At 39.6% G+C, this 15,034-nt stretch overlaps 1 long non-coding RNA gene across 2 annotated transcripts in view; it reads left to right on the top strand.

The window, feature by feature from the left end:
- The first annotated feature begins 1,217 nt into the window (after positions 1 to 1,217).
- LOC107126550 (uncharacterized) overlaps positions 1,218 to 15,034 on the top strand; it is a 340,932-nt gene continuing 327,115 nt past the window's right edge. For both annotated transcript variants that reach the window (XR_012426618.1, XR_010581393.2), the window contains exon 1: positions 1,218 to 1,394. This is a non-coding gene — a long non-coding RNA (uncharacterized lncRNA). The remainder of the gene's footprint in view (positions 1,395 to 15,034) is intronic.

Below are 15,034 nucleotides of genomic sequence, written 5' to 3'. Positions count from 1 at the left end.
CTAAATGAGAATATGGAAAAGAATTTAGAATGCAGTGGTACACAGCAAACATTCAAAAACTGGCAGCTAAAATTATTATTAGGACAGGAATTAGCATGAAATGGACCTATTGGGAGAAACTCTTGTTTTAATATTTTAGATCTATCTATCTATCTATCTATCTATCTATCTATCTATCTATCTATCTATCTTCCTATTATCTACCAATCCATCTATCTATCGTCTTATTCTTTTATCCTCTCATTCACTCAACAAATACTTGTTGAACACCTTGTATGCACTATGTTAGGTCCAGGACATATAATGATGAATAAAATATTTTCCTGCCCTCCTAGAGTTAACAATTAAGTGAAGACGATCATGCAAAAAGAAAAAGAATTCCCTGCAATGCAATGTGACACACAGACTGCATTAGAGGTAGGCATCTAAAAGGTATTGGGGACTCATAGAAAAAGCTCTGGTTCATCAAACAAATATTTATTAAGTACTAGCTATGGGCAAAGCACTGTGATAGGCATTTGTCAAGTTACTCGGCAAGTAAATCCAACCCTTAGGAACAGCGAGATCTTGGAAAGACATTTTATACTTATTGGGAATCCCAGAAAACATTCCAAGAATCTGAGCTTGCACTGACAATGTAGTCAAACATAGCTCCAAGTGAGCACTATTTATTACCAGAGAACATTTTGAATCACTCAAAAGTAGTTCAGAATCACTCAAAAGTGGTTCAGAATGGCTTTTGTTGTCTTGGTGAAAGATGATGGTCAAGAAGCTTCAGAAAATAATCAAGAAAGACCCTGGAAGACATCCAGCACTCTTCTAAGAATTCTGTAGGCTCTGGGCTCTAGATTCTCTTACTTTGGGGCCTTATCCTAGATGGTTGCAAACATACCAAGCATATGGTGTGATATAAATGCTTCTACTTTCCCCAGTAAATTTATCTCTTTTTGTTGCTGTAAAATTTGAAATTACTTTCTAATTTTGATGTTAAAATTATTTATAATGGGTGATTTTTGACAAGGACATTTAAACTTAGGAATTCTCATGGGATCACAAAATCTTAAAATTTTTTTAGGGGGGTGAATACTAAATTGAACAATTAATGAAGTTGACATAATGTTACATTTGTAGATGTTCAATTAAACACCTAATTTTAATTTTACACTTTCATTTCATATTTGGAGCCAATTTATTTTGTTTTGCTTTGTTTTTCAGGCCCAAGACATTTCCATGGGCCTTTGGAAAGCTTTCAAACTGGAGGTCTCCTGCCTCTCGATGGAGGAGCCCTGGTGGCAGCAAGCCTTTTCAGCCAGGCCAACACCCAAACCTTGCCTCAACCAGAGGACCACTGAGGCTGACCTGGTGAGGTGGACCCTTTGAGAAGACTGCTGTTGGTGAGGTCCACATTAGGGTAGATTTAGGGGCATGCTCCTTCTACTTTTTTCTTTCTTTCTTTTACCTTCTCTCCTGCCTATAACTTTGTCCATCAATGGCAGCCAAGAGAAGCCAGCGGCTCCCTTAGACCCAGTCCACTCAGCTGGTGCCACTGAAGACATTTCTGATCTCAGTGAAAACATCATGGAAGGAGGGCTGACCACAAAGCAATACTTGTGGAAATAAAGCTGATTATGTAGACACTTTGATTAAAACTGGGAATACAAAATGCTTGCCATGTGTTCTTTACAAAACCAGCATCCTAATGTCTTTTCAGAGTAGCCAATGTGGAATGAGCTGCTGAACTTTTGTCATTGGTAAAGCTGTAGTGAGTGGATAGACTGCTGGAATTTTCATGTTAGATGGCATCAGAGGTGTGTTCTGCTCCACTGCTGTTGCCTCTCCGCAGAATGCCTTTCTGCTGTCTGCGTGGTGGTTGCATCCCTCCCATCTCAGCTGCAAATCACCTCCTGTGATTCCTTGACCTCTCTGAGACTGAATGCTCTTTCTTTTGTGCTCCCAGTGACTTTAATAGTATTCACATATCCATTAAAGCATTGTCCACCTCCTGTTGTAGTTGTTTGTTTTACTGGCACATTTGATACCCACTGTGAGCTCTTTGTGGGCAAAGACCTTCCTTGCCTTCATCTCTATGTCTTCAGCTCTGAACATGGCACTTGGCACATAGTAGGGCCTAAAGCAATGAGGTAACTGGTTGTAAACCAAGGACCTTTCTTTAAGTACTGATTTTGGGTCCTTTTAAACATTGTCTAGCCAAGCCAGGAAAGACTGCATGCCCAGTTAATGTTCAAGAAGTCATGATGAACATTCACCCATCCTACAGCAGCCATCTTCCTTCAAATGTCCCCAAATCATGAGTCATCAGCTTCAAGTTCTACCACTGTCATAGATATTTTAAAAAACAAGATAAAGAAGCAAGAGTGCAAGTAGGAATAAATACCTCCAGTAGTAAAAGTGAAACAAATCAATATCACTTCTCAGTGTCCAGAGATGCTTAATAGGCAAAGATCACTGCTAGATTATAAAAAATGTGTTTAGCAAGCAGGGAGGGCAAATTTAAGTTTTAGGAGGGAATATCTCAACTGCTCTTTTCATCTCAGAATGATGTAAATTTTCCTAGCATTAGATGATGAATATAAGTCTGTATCCGCAGGATCTGATTCTGAAAGTGGTAGTTTTGCTTCTTGGGACAAGGTGGTGTGAGCTGCTCAGGGTGACTGGGGACTTTCAGCTGTGGATGGAGATGCCTGTTCAGGCACTTTCATTGGCTTCCCTCGGCTCCTTTGAGGCATCATCTCACGTACAATCGCCTGATTAGATTAGGATACAGCTCCTGCTGACAGCCTTGCCTACCTCTCCACTCTCCTTTTCAAACGCCTTTCCAGGCATTTCCCTCTCAGATCTTCTGGTCAGGACTTCCTAGGCTACTTGGGCCTTCCCTGGATGTGCCGTGTGTGTTCCTGCTCACATCTTTCTGCACATGTCTCTCTACCCGCCTAGTATGTTCCACTCCCCAGCTTTCTACACAAGATTTGTTCTTTGGGACCAAGCTCAAAGGTCCCTTGAACCCTCAGCTTCCTGGAGGAACTAATTTATTCTTAATCTTTGATCCTACATGGCCTTATGTGTCCCTTAATTATGGCACTTACCACTTTCTGTCATAGTTTCTACAATGATAATAATTAATCCATCAGTGAAGCTCATCAGCACTATCCTCAAAACATATCCCAAATCAACCACTTCCCACCACGTCTGCCTTGACCACTCCAGTGCAAACCGCTGTCCTTTCTCATCATGATTACTGAGATCACCTCTGAACCAGTCTCCTTGCCTCCATGCTTGCCTTCCACAGAGGGGCTAGCGTGGCCCTTATAAAGCTTGCATTAAATTGAGTCACTCCTCTGCTCAGAACCTTTAGTGCTTCCCATGTGTATTAGCCCAGGCTCTCCAGAGAAACAGAAACAGAACAGTACACACACACATTCCTCTCTATATCTCTATCTATATCATCTATATCTATATCTATCTATAGGTATATAAAATAAGACATTGTCTTATACAATTATGGGGCCTGGTGAGTCCAAAATCCTCAGCATGAGCCGGCAGCCTGAAGACCCAGGGGAGCTGAAGGTGCAGGGGAAGTCTGAAAGCAGTCTGCGGAACCATTTCCTCTTGATCCATGAGGCTGGTCCTTTTGTTCTATTCAGGCCTTCAATTGATTGGATGAGGCCCACCCACATTAAGGAGGGCAATCTGCTTACTCAAAGTTCTCTGATTTAAATGTTAATCTCATCGCAAACACCTTCCACATTGACATATAAAATTAACCATTCCATCCCTGTCAGCTTGGAACCCATACACATCTCCTTAAGTCATGCTTAATCTCCAAATAAAGACAATAATGAAGTCATATTTCTACAGAACATTAAATAGCTATCCTGCCTACAATAAAAAAACAAAACAAAACATACTAACCCTTTTCTCAGAAGAATATAAGTCCTTGGATGCATCCGTAGGGCATCTCCTATACTGAAGTATGAAACGGTGAGGCAACTTGCCCAAGCCACCCTGTAAGAGTCAAGACTATCTGGTCTCACAGCCCACTCTTTAGTGGTGTCTGTTCCCTGACCCAGTTGTGATCTCTGTAAGGATGGCAACTGTGACTTGTCTATCTTTATTTCCCCAGTTCCTTGCACAAGGTTGGCATTAACTAAATGTTTATGAATAGAACGCATTCCAGCTTGTTCGTATTCCAGGTGCTACTGTGGTGACTTCCTGAGGCTCAGAGGTCAGAACTCCTAGTGGGTGACATTGTACTTAGCCTCTCAGTGCAGACCATGCAGGAAAGAATTCAGACTTTGCCATGAAACAAACTCAGGCTCTTTATTTACTGCATGCTGTGTAAGCTTGGGCCTCAATTTTTCCATCTGCAAAATGAAGATACGAGTAATATCTGCTTCCAAGTATTATCTTTAAGGTTAACTAAAATAATGTATGTAAATCATTTAGTTCTGAGATTTGAACACACTAATTGCTCAAAAAATGCTAGCTGTTATTATTTGCTGACCTTGTTCTGAACTTCTGCAGCACATCACTTGTTATTTGCACTTGGTCTATCACTTCTCAAATTCACAGTGTGTCATTTACCTCAAGATGAGCCTCTGGAACATGGGGGTGGGGACAGACTATGCCTTGCACTTCTGTGTTGCTATGCAGGGCTGAGGCCAGAGCTTTGTGCATCATGGTTGTTCAGTACTTAAATGAATCAGTTTATTCCTGCAGCTCCCACAAGGGAAGTTTATGTCACCAGATCTCCACGATGATTCCATGAAAGTCTGAGGTAGGTTTCAGATGATGGATATGGGCATTTCTGTCTACACCAACATTCAGGGAATCTTGGATTGTAGGTCAGTGGTTTGGGCGGACCAAAATCAGAATAAAAATGTATACTTTAGCACTTGAACCTATGATTACATTTCTTCAAGCTCCTGTCCCTTATTTCTTTTTTTCCATAAGTATCATAGTAGTGCAGGTGTCAGACAAAAATGCTGAAAAATTCTGATTTGACCTGGATTCCCAAACACTTGGAGTATAAGTCAAAGCACCCAGAATTCCAAAGGCATTAGACCATTATGCAAGTGGAGAGATCTGGTAAGGGCATAGGGAGCAATGGTAGAGACATATTAGAGAAGATAGGGAAGAAGGCGCTTGAGCAGAGATCTGAATGACATGAGAAACCAAGCTGCGCAAGTCTAGGGGGAGAAGGAGCAACTCATGCAGAAGGAAGAACAGATGCAAAGGCCCCGAGGCACTGAATATTAAGTGTGTAAGAGGAACAGCAAAGAGGCCAGGGTGATAGGAGTCTAGTGAGGAAAGGGAGGGTGGCTGGAGATGAGGGAGGTGAGGAATTAGAAAGCTAGATCATCTAGAGCTTCACAGGCTAGGGGAAGGGCATGGATCGTACTGTGAGTGATTTGGGAAGCTTCTGGAGAGTTCTGAGCAGAGAAAAAACATGGTATGATTTATGTGGTTTACTTTTCTAACATTTCTTGGGCTTCTTTGTGGAATGTAGCTTGTAGGGGGAGAAGAATGAAAGTAGGAAGTCCAGTTAGGAAGCTACTACATAATTTGGGTGAGTGACTGTAGTGGTTGGTGGAGGTGGAGGTGATGAGGAAGTGGTTTATTTTGAAATATATTTGAAGGTAGATGTCACAGGATTTTTGGATGAATTTGAAATGTTTGAAGTAGTATAAAGATACAGGATAAATAGAGAAGGCTTTTTCTTTTATCTGGAGCAACAAATTGAATGATTCAACTCAATGAAATGAGGGGGACTTGGAGAGGAAAAAGCTTTGGGCAGCTGTGGAAATCATTCAATGTTGGATGTGTTAAATTTAGACATCCTAGTGGAGATATTGAATAGGAAGTTGGATAGAGAAGCCTGAAGAACGAGGGGGAGGGCAGAGCTAATGATACACATATTTTGGAATCATCAGCAAACAGAGGTATTTAAAGCCATAGAAGTGGATGGGGTTATCTAGGGAGTGGGAGAGAGAGAGGAAAAGAGAGAGGAAAAGAGAGACTTTTCAAAACCTCTATCCTGGGGCACACCAACGTTTAGAGATTTGAAAGAGAAGGAGCTGTCACAGGAGACTGAGACATGGCAGTGATGTTGGAAGAAAATAAGAATGTCGTGTTTCTGAAGTCAAGTTAAAACTCCATTTTAAAGATGGAGTGATCACCTGTATCAGATGTCCCCAGGAGGCCAAGGAAGGTGAGCACTAAGAATTTGCTATTGAGATAAATGCAAGAGTCCTCAAAGAACCACTGTTTATTTTTAGAAAAATACTGGAAGCATCCCAAAATGTCTATCAACAAGAGAATGGGTAAATTATACTGTGTATGTACAATGGAATTCTATTCAGCTGAGAAAATGAATGAGCTAGAGTAACATGGATGTATCCCATAGACATTATAGTAAGTGAAAAGTTGAAGAATATATGCAGTTGAATACCATTTATAGAGTCTTAAAGCGTGCAAAACAAATCTGTCTTGTTTAGAGGAAGCTACATAGTAAAAATAGAAAGGAATACATGGGAATGAAAAGTGTGAAATTCAGGATTCTAGTTACTTCAAGAATGGGGGAAGGGGAGGCAATCTGAGAACAATACACAGAAACATTCAATTGTATTGGTAATATTTTTGCTTTTTAAGCTTGGTGGTAGGTGCAAAGATAATATTGAATCATTTATACTTTTTAATACTCTAAATATTGCCTGAGAAATTCTAAGTATAAAAGAAAGACAATAATTTAATCACTGAATTTGTTGATGTGAAAGTCATCTGTGACTTAGACAAAAGAAATTTCAGTGAAATGTTTACTGGGCACGCAGATCGATTGGCATGGGTTCAAGAAAGAAAGGTATGGAGAAAGTGAAAATGACAAAGAAAACTCTTTAGAGAAGTTCTGGTATAAGGGGGGAGGAAAATGGACTGATAGCTGGAGAGGTACATGAGGTAAGGGGAGGTTTTATTAAGAATGACTCCAAATGTAAAGTTTGCCAAGGCCAAGTAATGAATGAAATTAAAATATAGTTTTTGTTTAATTATTTATCATTAGCAGATAATCTAAATACCCTTGTTTCCCTTTGGTGTTTTGACATTTGGCTTTTGCTAGTATTCATTAGCATCTTACCCAGTGGGGGGAAGAACTCAAATCAGTCTCTTTGGATATTGGCAAAAATAATTTAGTAAAGGCTTCACTTGGGAAAAAGTTGGAAACCACTTATTTAAATGACACTTGAGACTATTTGTGGATTAATAATAATGGAACATTGAACAAAAACGTTACACAAAATGTGTAAATTATTTCAGATGCTTTAGAGTACATGGTTTCTGGAATTAGGGAGATTGTTCAAAATGATATGTAAAAGTCATTGATATCCATAACTTTCAAGAAAACTTCTCGAAGAAGGTAGATTTGAAGAGGCTTTTCATGTGATTGTTATTTTGCATATAAGATCTATTACCATTAAGGAATGGGTGTTGCGTTTTCGTTTTCATTTTTTCCTAGTAACTGTTGCAGATTTATAAAGATCTTTTCACCTTATCTCCCGGAACCCATTTAGACCAAGGATATACCTCCCCATCAGCATGTTAAGAGTTACAACAAAATACATACGTATTCTAAATACAACTTGTAATCTATTGTGTGCCATGCACTGTTCTAGACATTAGGGAAGATTTTATTCAACTCTTACAACCTCCGTGCAAAGTAGGTTTTATTATCCCAACTTTACAGATGAGGAAACTGAAGCAGAAAGGAGTTCCACAGGTGGTAAGTTCTAGAACTGGGACTGGAATGCAGGATGTATAATTCTAAAGCCAGGGCTTTCTCTACTTTTCTGTGCAACCTCTAAGAATGGCTGTAAGTAGGTCCTTGACACAGAGTCACCTTAAACCCCATGCATGGGGCGGCCGTTTCTGACAAAAAGGCCAATCTTCTCCTTGGTTCGTGATGTTTTGTGTTGCCACTGCAACACATCATGAGATGTGACCATTCATGATGGTCCATCATGAGACAGGAGTGACCATCATGAGAAATACAGTAGTACACCAGTTAGAAATTTTGAAGTCTGCAATTAATTGGGAATAAAACTGTGACTGCACGTTTTGAGGCCTTTTACTTTGAAGAACATCCTGTGTTTTTAAAACATCCACAGTGACTGTTGTTGTTCTATATTATTTAAATGAGTAAGTGTCCTAGTTTCAGGAGAAAGGAATTATTTTTTTCATCAAATTTACTGCACATCTGTTTAAAGAATGTGGCAACAGTGTGCATAAATCTCCAATCAAAATATTACAGAACAAGTCAATTTTATGATATTAAAAATATATGGCCAGACACAATGTGCTGAAAATATAAAATTACCCCATGGTGATTTTTTTGCTCTTCTTATATTGGACTGTTCAGTCCCGAATTAAGTCTTGGGCAAAAATATACCAGACAAAAAAGGAGTTAAACTTGGCTCTGAACAATTAAACTGGTGTTATAAAAGTATGTCTATATAATATGCCAACATTGCAAATATATTTTTATAGCAATAGAATTTTTGTAGTATCTTAAATAGATTTTGAAACATTCAAATTATATATGCCATTACAAATAATAATATTTTATAGTTATTGGATAGCATCCTAATATAGAAAAATTTAAAGACTCCTTTAGTAGAAAATCTTCAGATGTTTTATGAGCAACCAGGAAACTATTTGGAGAATTTCTAGTGTAATTGGTACTTTGTGTTTTGGGGTAAGATCAGCACATCAGTGAAAGTCCAGTTGGACTTTTATATAAGCAGGATGATACTTTCAGTTTTCAGAACAGAGATACCATCATTATCTTCTTTCATGGAATATCACCACCACCATCACCACTGTGGTGACACTGGAATGTATGATTACCTTCCAGTAACATGTAACTATTAGGCATTGTCCATACATTATTTACTTCTCTATCTAAGCCCTATGAGATGATCCATATCAGCCCCATCTTATAGGTTGAGAACCTGAGGTTTGGAAGGTTAATTAATTTTCTGTAGGTGACACAGCCAAGATCTCTGCCCTTAAGAAGCCTGCACGTATGTAATGCTTGGCAATTCACAGCCCTATCCCAGCTGTTTCGTCTTGGACAGCTCTCACAACAGCTCTGGTATGGAGGAGCCCTAGGAGGTATGCCATTCAGAAGAGCAGTGGCTTCTCAAGGTCATCAGAATTGGGACCAGGCTTTGAATTACTGACTTGTGTTCACACCAAACTGCACAGAAAGCTTCACTGTGAGACAAAAGCCCTTTATTGATTGGGCCTGCAATGGAACTCCAGGGGGGAATGTGGATGACAGAGATAAGAAGAGGGGGAGTGGAAAGGAATTCAGAGAAAACACTTCATTTTTCTTGGAGATTTTCTCTGCCAGTCAGTCTCCATGGCTTTACCTCTGATTCTTAGGAAGAGAGGCTTCAGGCAGAAACTCAAAATGTGGATTTCACACAAACCCTCTGTGAGATTTTGGGAATACCCAGAAGCTCACTTTCAGGAATGTAAATTTGGATCATGGTCCCAGAGGGTGTGTGGGTGAAGGGAAATCTTCCCTCTTGAGTAGTGTGGCTTCAGCTGAGTGGTACTGGCAGAGGGAGAGGCAGGGTAGGGCTGTGCACAGGAACTGGTTCTATCATTGCCAGGAAAGGCAAGCACATGGTGGTGCACTGTGGGCGGGATTGGAGCAGCCAAGGAGACAGAGCACTGGATGCAACATGGGTGTGGAAGGTTCCGAGTTTTCCCAGAAGTCACTGAAAAGACCTTGGGGAGACATGGTACTAAACTAGAGAAATGAATATTACAACTGCAATCAAAGCCGAATCTCTGATGCATTTCACAAGACAGGCACAAATTTACCTTTGGAGGGTAGAGATTGGGATAGGTGTGGGATGTGGAGGAAATCAAGGAAGAGAAATATGTGGGTTATTGGAACTTGGCTGGGAAGTGAGGTCAGGGTGATTAGGGGATACTAAACATGGGCAGGAGGAGAGTGAGGTAAGAACAGAGAGGTTAGTTGTAGGTTGTTCTGGAATAAAGTAATACAAATTTGCATCATGATTCTAGAGGGTATGCGGGTGAAGGGGAGTCTTCCCTTTTGAGTGGCGTGTCTTCAGCTCAGAGTGTCATGGGTAGAGGGAGACATGGGATCCGGCTAGGCATAGGAAATGGCTCTATCATCAGAAGGAGGTACAAGCACATGATCTCAGATAGATGCAGTTGTTTTGATAAGCAGTGGGTATCACTTGAAGATTTGAGATCAGGTTAGTAGGGTGATCATAGCTCAGCTTTAAAAGATGAATTGGGAAGTGATATACTAGAATTTTTAGAGTGGGAAGAGTCTTGGAATATGAAGAAACTGGTCAGGAGTTGTTTTTGACAATACGTGGGTACCTCATTTAGCCCAGGACAGAGATGTCTGAGAATGGAAGTGCTAAGTAAATTGGTTCCATAAAGACTCAATATAGCATATCAGCAAAAACATGACTCAATAATGCATTATGGTGCATAAGATGCCTATGGGCTTAGGGGATGGAGGGAGGAGAGGTTAAAGAGGACAATGGACTATAAATCCCAGTGAGCAGGGAGAACTGGTCTTATAGGTATAATTGAGTGAGGATACTAGAATGATGGAATTTTTTGTGATTAAATAGTTCACTCTTTGGGGGTGAAACAATTTCTGGTGAACACAAGGTCTCTGGGTGGAGAAGTTCTTTGCAGTTGAGAAAGTCAGAGTGTTTGGAACCCTCAGGATAGTGGCAGAACTTGGTGAGCATCCCAAAGATACCAGCAGATGAGAAACGATGTCCATGAGGGCAGTAGGTGACAAAGCTGATGAGCACTGAGCATGCTGCAGGGAAAGGGAGTTGGGGTTGTTTTTTAAGAGGGTGAAATAATGGTCTGGGAGCTGGAGGTAAGAGGATTTGGGGCCTGACTTTCAATTCTGCATGCCTTCCAGTTTCAAATGATGTGAGTAACAGGACCACCCACTTGAGATGGTTGCAAGAGAATTAGGTTTTGGGGACAACCACATTAAGATCAGGGAGTAGGAAGACCCTCAGTGAAGACATTAAGAGTGTAAGGTAATTTGTTAATCAAGGAATCGAGACTCTAGAGAGCATAGGGCAAGGGCTTTGGAGAAATGTGATGCTAGCACTTGGATCAGGGAGGAAGAAACACCAAGCTATTTAGGAATCAGGAAAAAAAAAAAAAAGGACGATCATCGGTAGGACCTCAGTTGGAGAAGAGAGTCATGTGGCTGTTTGCCAACGTAAGAGGTCCCAACAGTTTTCTAGTTTGAGCGGTGAGGTGCTGCCTGGCCCCACAGGATGAAAGTGAGGCCGGGTCTCTGGGTGGTGATATCACGAAGGAGCTCTTCTATGTGTAGGTGTGATCTGTGTGCAGAGACAAGGCTGGGTGGGTGTCACATGCTCTGAGCTTTTGAGGCTACACACCAGAGATGTAGGGCTGGGTTCTGACAGGAAAGTTTTGCTAAAAAAAAAAACTTGTGTCACCTCTATGCATAAAACCCTTCACACGGCACCACATCCTCTTCATCCTACAGTGGATTGCTTTAACACAGTTTGCAGGACCCACATACATCTGGCTCCAGCCTCCCTCTCCAGACTTCTGCCCCTTCCTTAACAAATCATGTTCCAATTATCCAGAGATGCTTATAATTTCCTGAACATTCTTTGCAGCTCCTGACTAGAATTCTTTGTTTCCTACACACCTTTCCCTCTCCTCTACACAGCAATGGTCCTACAGCCTTCACTTTGAAGATTTAGCTTAAATAATCTCCTTCACTAGGAGGCTTCTCTTGACCACCTTATGTTGGACTACATGCCTCATCTCTCATAGAACCTCCATCCTTATCAACACCCTCTTCTATCAATACCCTCTTATTATCTTTGTCAGACTTAACTCTCTGTATTAAATGTGCCACATAATGTGATCTCCTTTACGCAGAAAATCTCCACCAACAGCACTTGAGTCTGAGAAACTTTTGAGCAAGACTCGTGTCTTATTCACCATCATATTCTCAGTATCTTGCATGATACCCAGCACATAGAAAACTCTCAGTAAGTATTCAGAGCATGATGGACATAACAGAAACTGAATTAGGTCAGTGTTGTGGGGGAATGAAATGAAGAATGGATTCTAGGGACATTTGGTAGAGAACTGATAAGAGTTAACAGATGTATTAATGTGTAAGTATGCACATTTGTGAGTTTAGTGGAGAGAAGAAGGACTCAAAGTCAGCGACCTGTTACTCATGAGTAATATTTACTTATCTTTACTCAATAGCCCCAGAAAACCTGAGTGTTATCCTCAGGATAGGAAGCAGCTGGCGAGGTTGTAATGGAAGAACCATCACTGGAGATTTTCCTCTTTCCTGTAGGCATTTAGTAGAAGAGAATTATTGTATTATTATTGGTATTATTCTCCTTAATACATGAATGCCGTAGATTTGTTTAGGCTTAATTTCTTTAACATAAAGTGGAAGAATCTCTATTATCTCCTCTCAATCTCCCAACACTTTTCTGAAGTGAGTAAAGTACACATTATTCCCATTTTGCAGATGAGAATTAGGGTGTGGTGCTTACAATCTCAATAGGGGCGAAATAAGCATCAGAGTGCTTCTTCTAGCTTCCATCTGCTGTTTTGCACAGAACTGCTCTGCTACCTCTGAGGGTGAGGAACACACACTAAACAAGAGATTGTAGTTGGTTTCCACTTCATTGTAGTTTTTAACAACATACGGGGGTTGGAAGTTAGACCTGTTTTCTGTGGTTCTCAGGTCTCTGCAGCCCTTTTCATAGAAAGAAGTTGCTCTGGCAATCAGCTACTATGGTGGCATGTGGCTATTTGTAACTTCAAGGTTACAATTTGGCCAACCGCTTCACCATTTCATCCTCGAGTTCTTTCAGACCCTTGGGTGGGTGCCATGTATTCCTGGTGATTTATTTATTTCTAAATTTGCCAATTTGGTCTAAAGCATCTGTTTTTTACTGAATATTTATTTCCCCCTAATTTCTATGTTCCAAATGACAATTGGGAGCTAAGAAATTCTTCAGAGTATTTCAGATTACATACTTTCTAAGTAAGGTTGGGGTTTATGTAGACCAAGTCTAAATTAACATTGACCAAAGATGCAAAATATTCATCTGTTGTGGTTTATATCCAGATGGGAAGTGAGGTGAAATATTCCTCTCCTGTATCAAGGGTTGTGATTAGGGTTGAGGGTTGATTAGAAATAACAGCAATCTTTTAGTCATGAGTGATACTTACTCCTCTTTATTCATCAGCCTTGGAAAATCTATTATCCTCATCTTTCTACTGAAACTATTATGAAAAAGTCAACAAAGAATTTCCTGAATATCAAACCCAAATGGTTGGCATCTCTTTTGTTCTTCTGGAATTTTCTGTGACACCTGTCACATTTTCAGGCCATAATCCTAGGATTATTTATCTTTGATTTTTCTTTCTCTTTTATTTCCCTAATGATGATGATCACGTGGTTGTTCTTTTGTTAACTTTTTAATGGCGAGTTGCAGTGATTGATTTTTTTAATGTTAAATCAATGTCACATTCCAAGGATAAATTCTACTAGGTCATGATATATTATCCTTTCTATAGTTTCTTGATTTCTTAAGATATTGTTTAGGAATGTAGCATCTATGTAAATGAGGGATATTGGTTGGGAGTTTTGTTTTCTGACAATGTCTTTGTTTTGGTATAAGGAAAATATTGGTCTTATAGGCTAACTTGAGAAGTGTTTTCTCCTCTCTGTAATTTTTTGGAGGAATTTGTATAGAATAGGTATTATTTCCTCTAAAGTTTGTTAGAATTTACCAGTGGAACTATCTGGACCTGGAGTTTGCTTTGTGGGAAGGTTTTCAAGTATAAGCTTAATTTCTTTAATAGAAATAAATCTATTCAGGTTACATACTCTTGAGTGAGAATTATAGTTTGTGTCTTTCAAGAGATTTGTTCACTTTAAGTTTTCTAATTTATAAGCACAAAGTTGTTCATAATATTCCCTTATTATACTTTTAATATCTGTACAGTCTGTAATGATGTCAACTCTTACACCCACTACTGATAATTAGTGTTTTCTTGCTGTTGTATTTCCTGATCAGTGTTGCTAGAGGTTTATCAATTTTATTGATCTTTTCAAAGAAGCAGCTTTTGGTTTCATTGCTTTTACCTATTGTTTTCTTGTTTTCTATTTCATTAATTTCCATTTTGATCTTCATTATTTCCTTTTTTCTGCTTACTTTGGGCTTAATTTGCTCTTATTAGCAGCGTCCCACAAATTCAATATATGTGTTTTCATTTTTATTCAGTTCAAAATAGTGTTCTAATTTTCCTTTTGATCTCTCATTTGACCACGAGATATTTAGAACTGTGTTATTTAGTATCTGAATGTTTGGGGATATTTTCCATATATCTTTCTGTTATTGATTTATAATTTAATTCCATTATGGTCAGAGAACATATTTTGTATAACTTGAATCTCTTAACATTTAATAAGACTTTGGTTTATAGCCCCCAATACTTTCGTAAATTCAATGGGATTCACCTTTGGGGGATCACATTTGCGATGGTCAATCAGCAATACCCTTGATAGCAATTTACAGCTTTTCAGTAGGCAACACCCAAATGGGCTGCTCCTCATAAAACTCCCTTGCTTCCTCTTTTTGTCTTCCCAACCCCTTACGTCCCTTGATGCACACAGCAAGCATGAAGTTCACTTGCCTTATTTGATAGAATGAGAGGGAGGAGTGAGGAATTAGGCTAAATAAAGCCAGGAGAGAGTGAAGGAGGGCAAATTAAGCAGTAATCCAAGGAAGGCTGAGCCGGGACTATAACGAGATATTTTATTTTTTGGCTCATAAACTGACTCTAAAGGCAATTCCAAAAATGTTTTGAGCAATGAAAGCATTACTGTATGAAAAGTGTAGCCTTGGAGATTTCTTTGAATGAC

The sequence above is a fragment of the Macaca fascicularis genome, chromosome 1, assembly GCF_037993035.2.
Source record: "Macaca fascicularis isolate 582-1 chromosome 1, T2T-MFA8v1.1".
Classification (NCBI taxonomy): Eukaryota; Metazoa; Chordata; class Mammalia; order Primates; family Cercopithecidae; genus Macaca; species Macaca fascicularis.
Note: the sequence above shows the minus strand (reverse complement) of the source record. Positions and strands in the feature narration are given on the sequence as shown.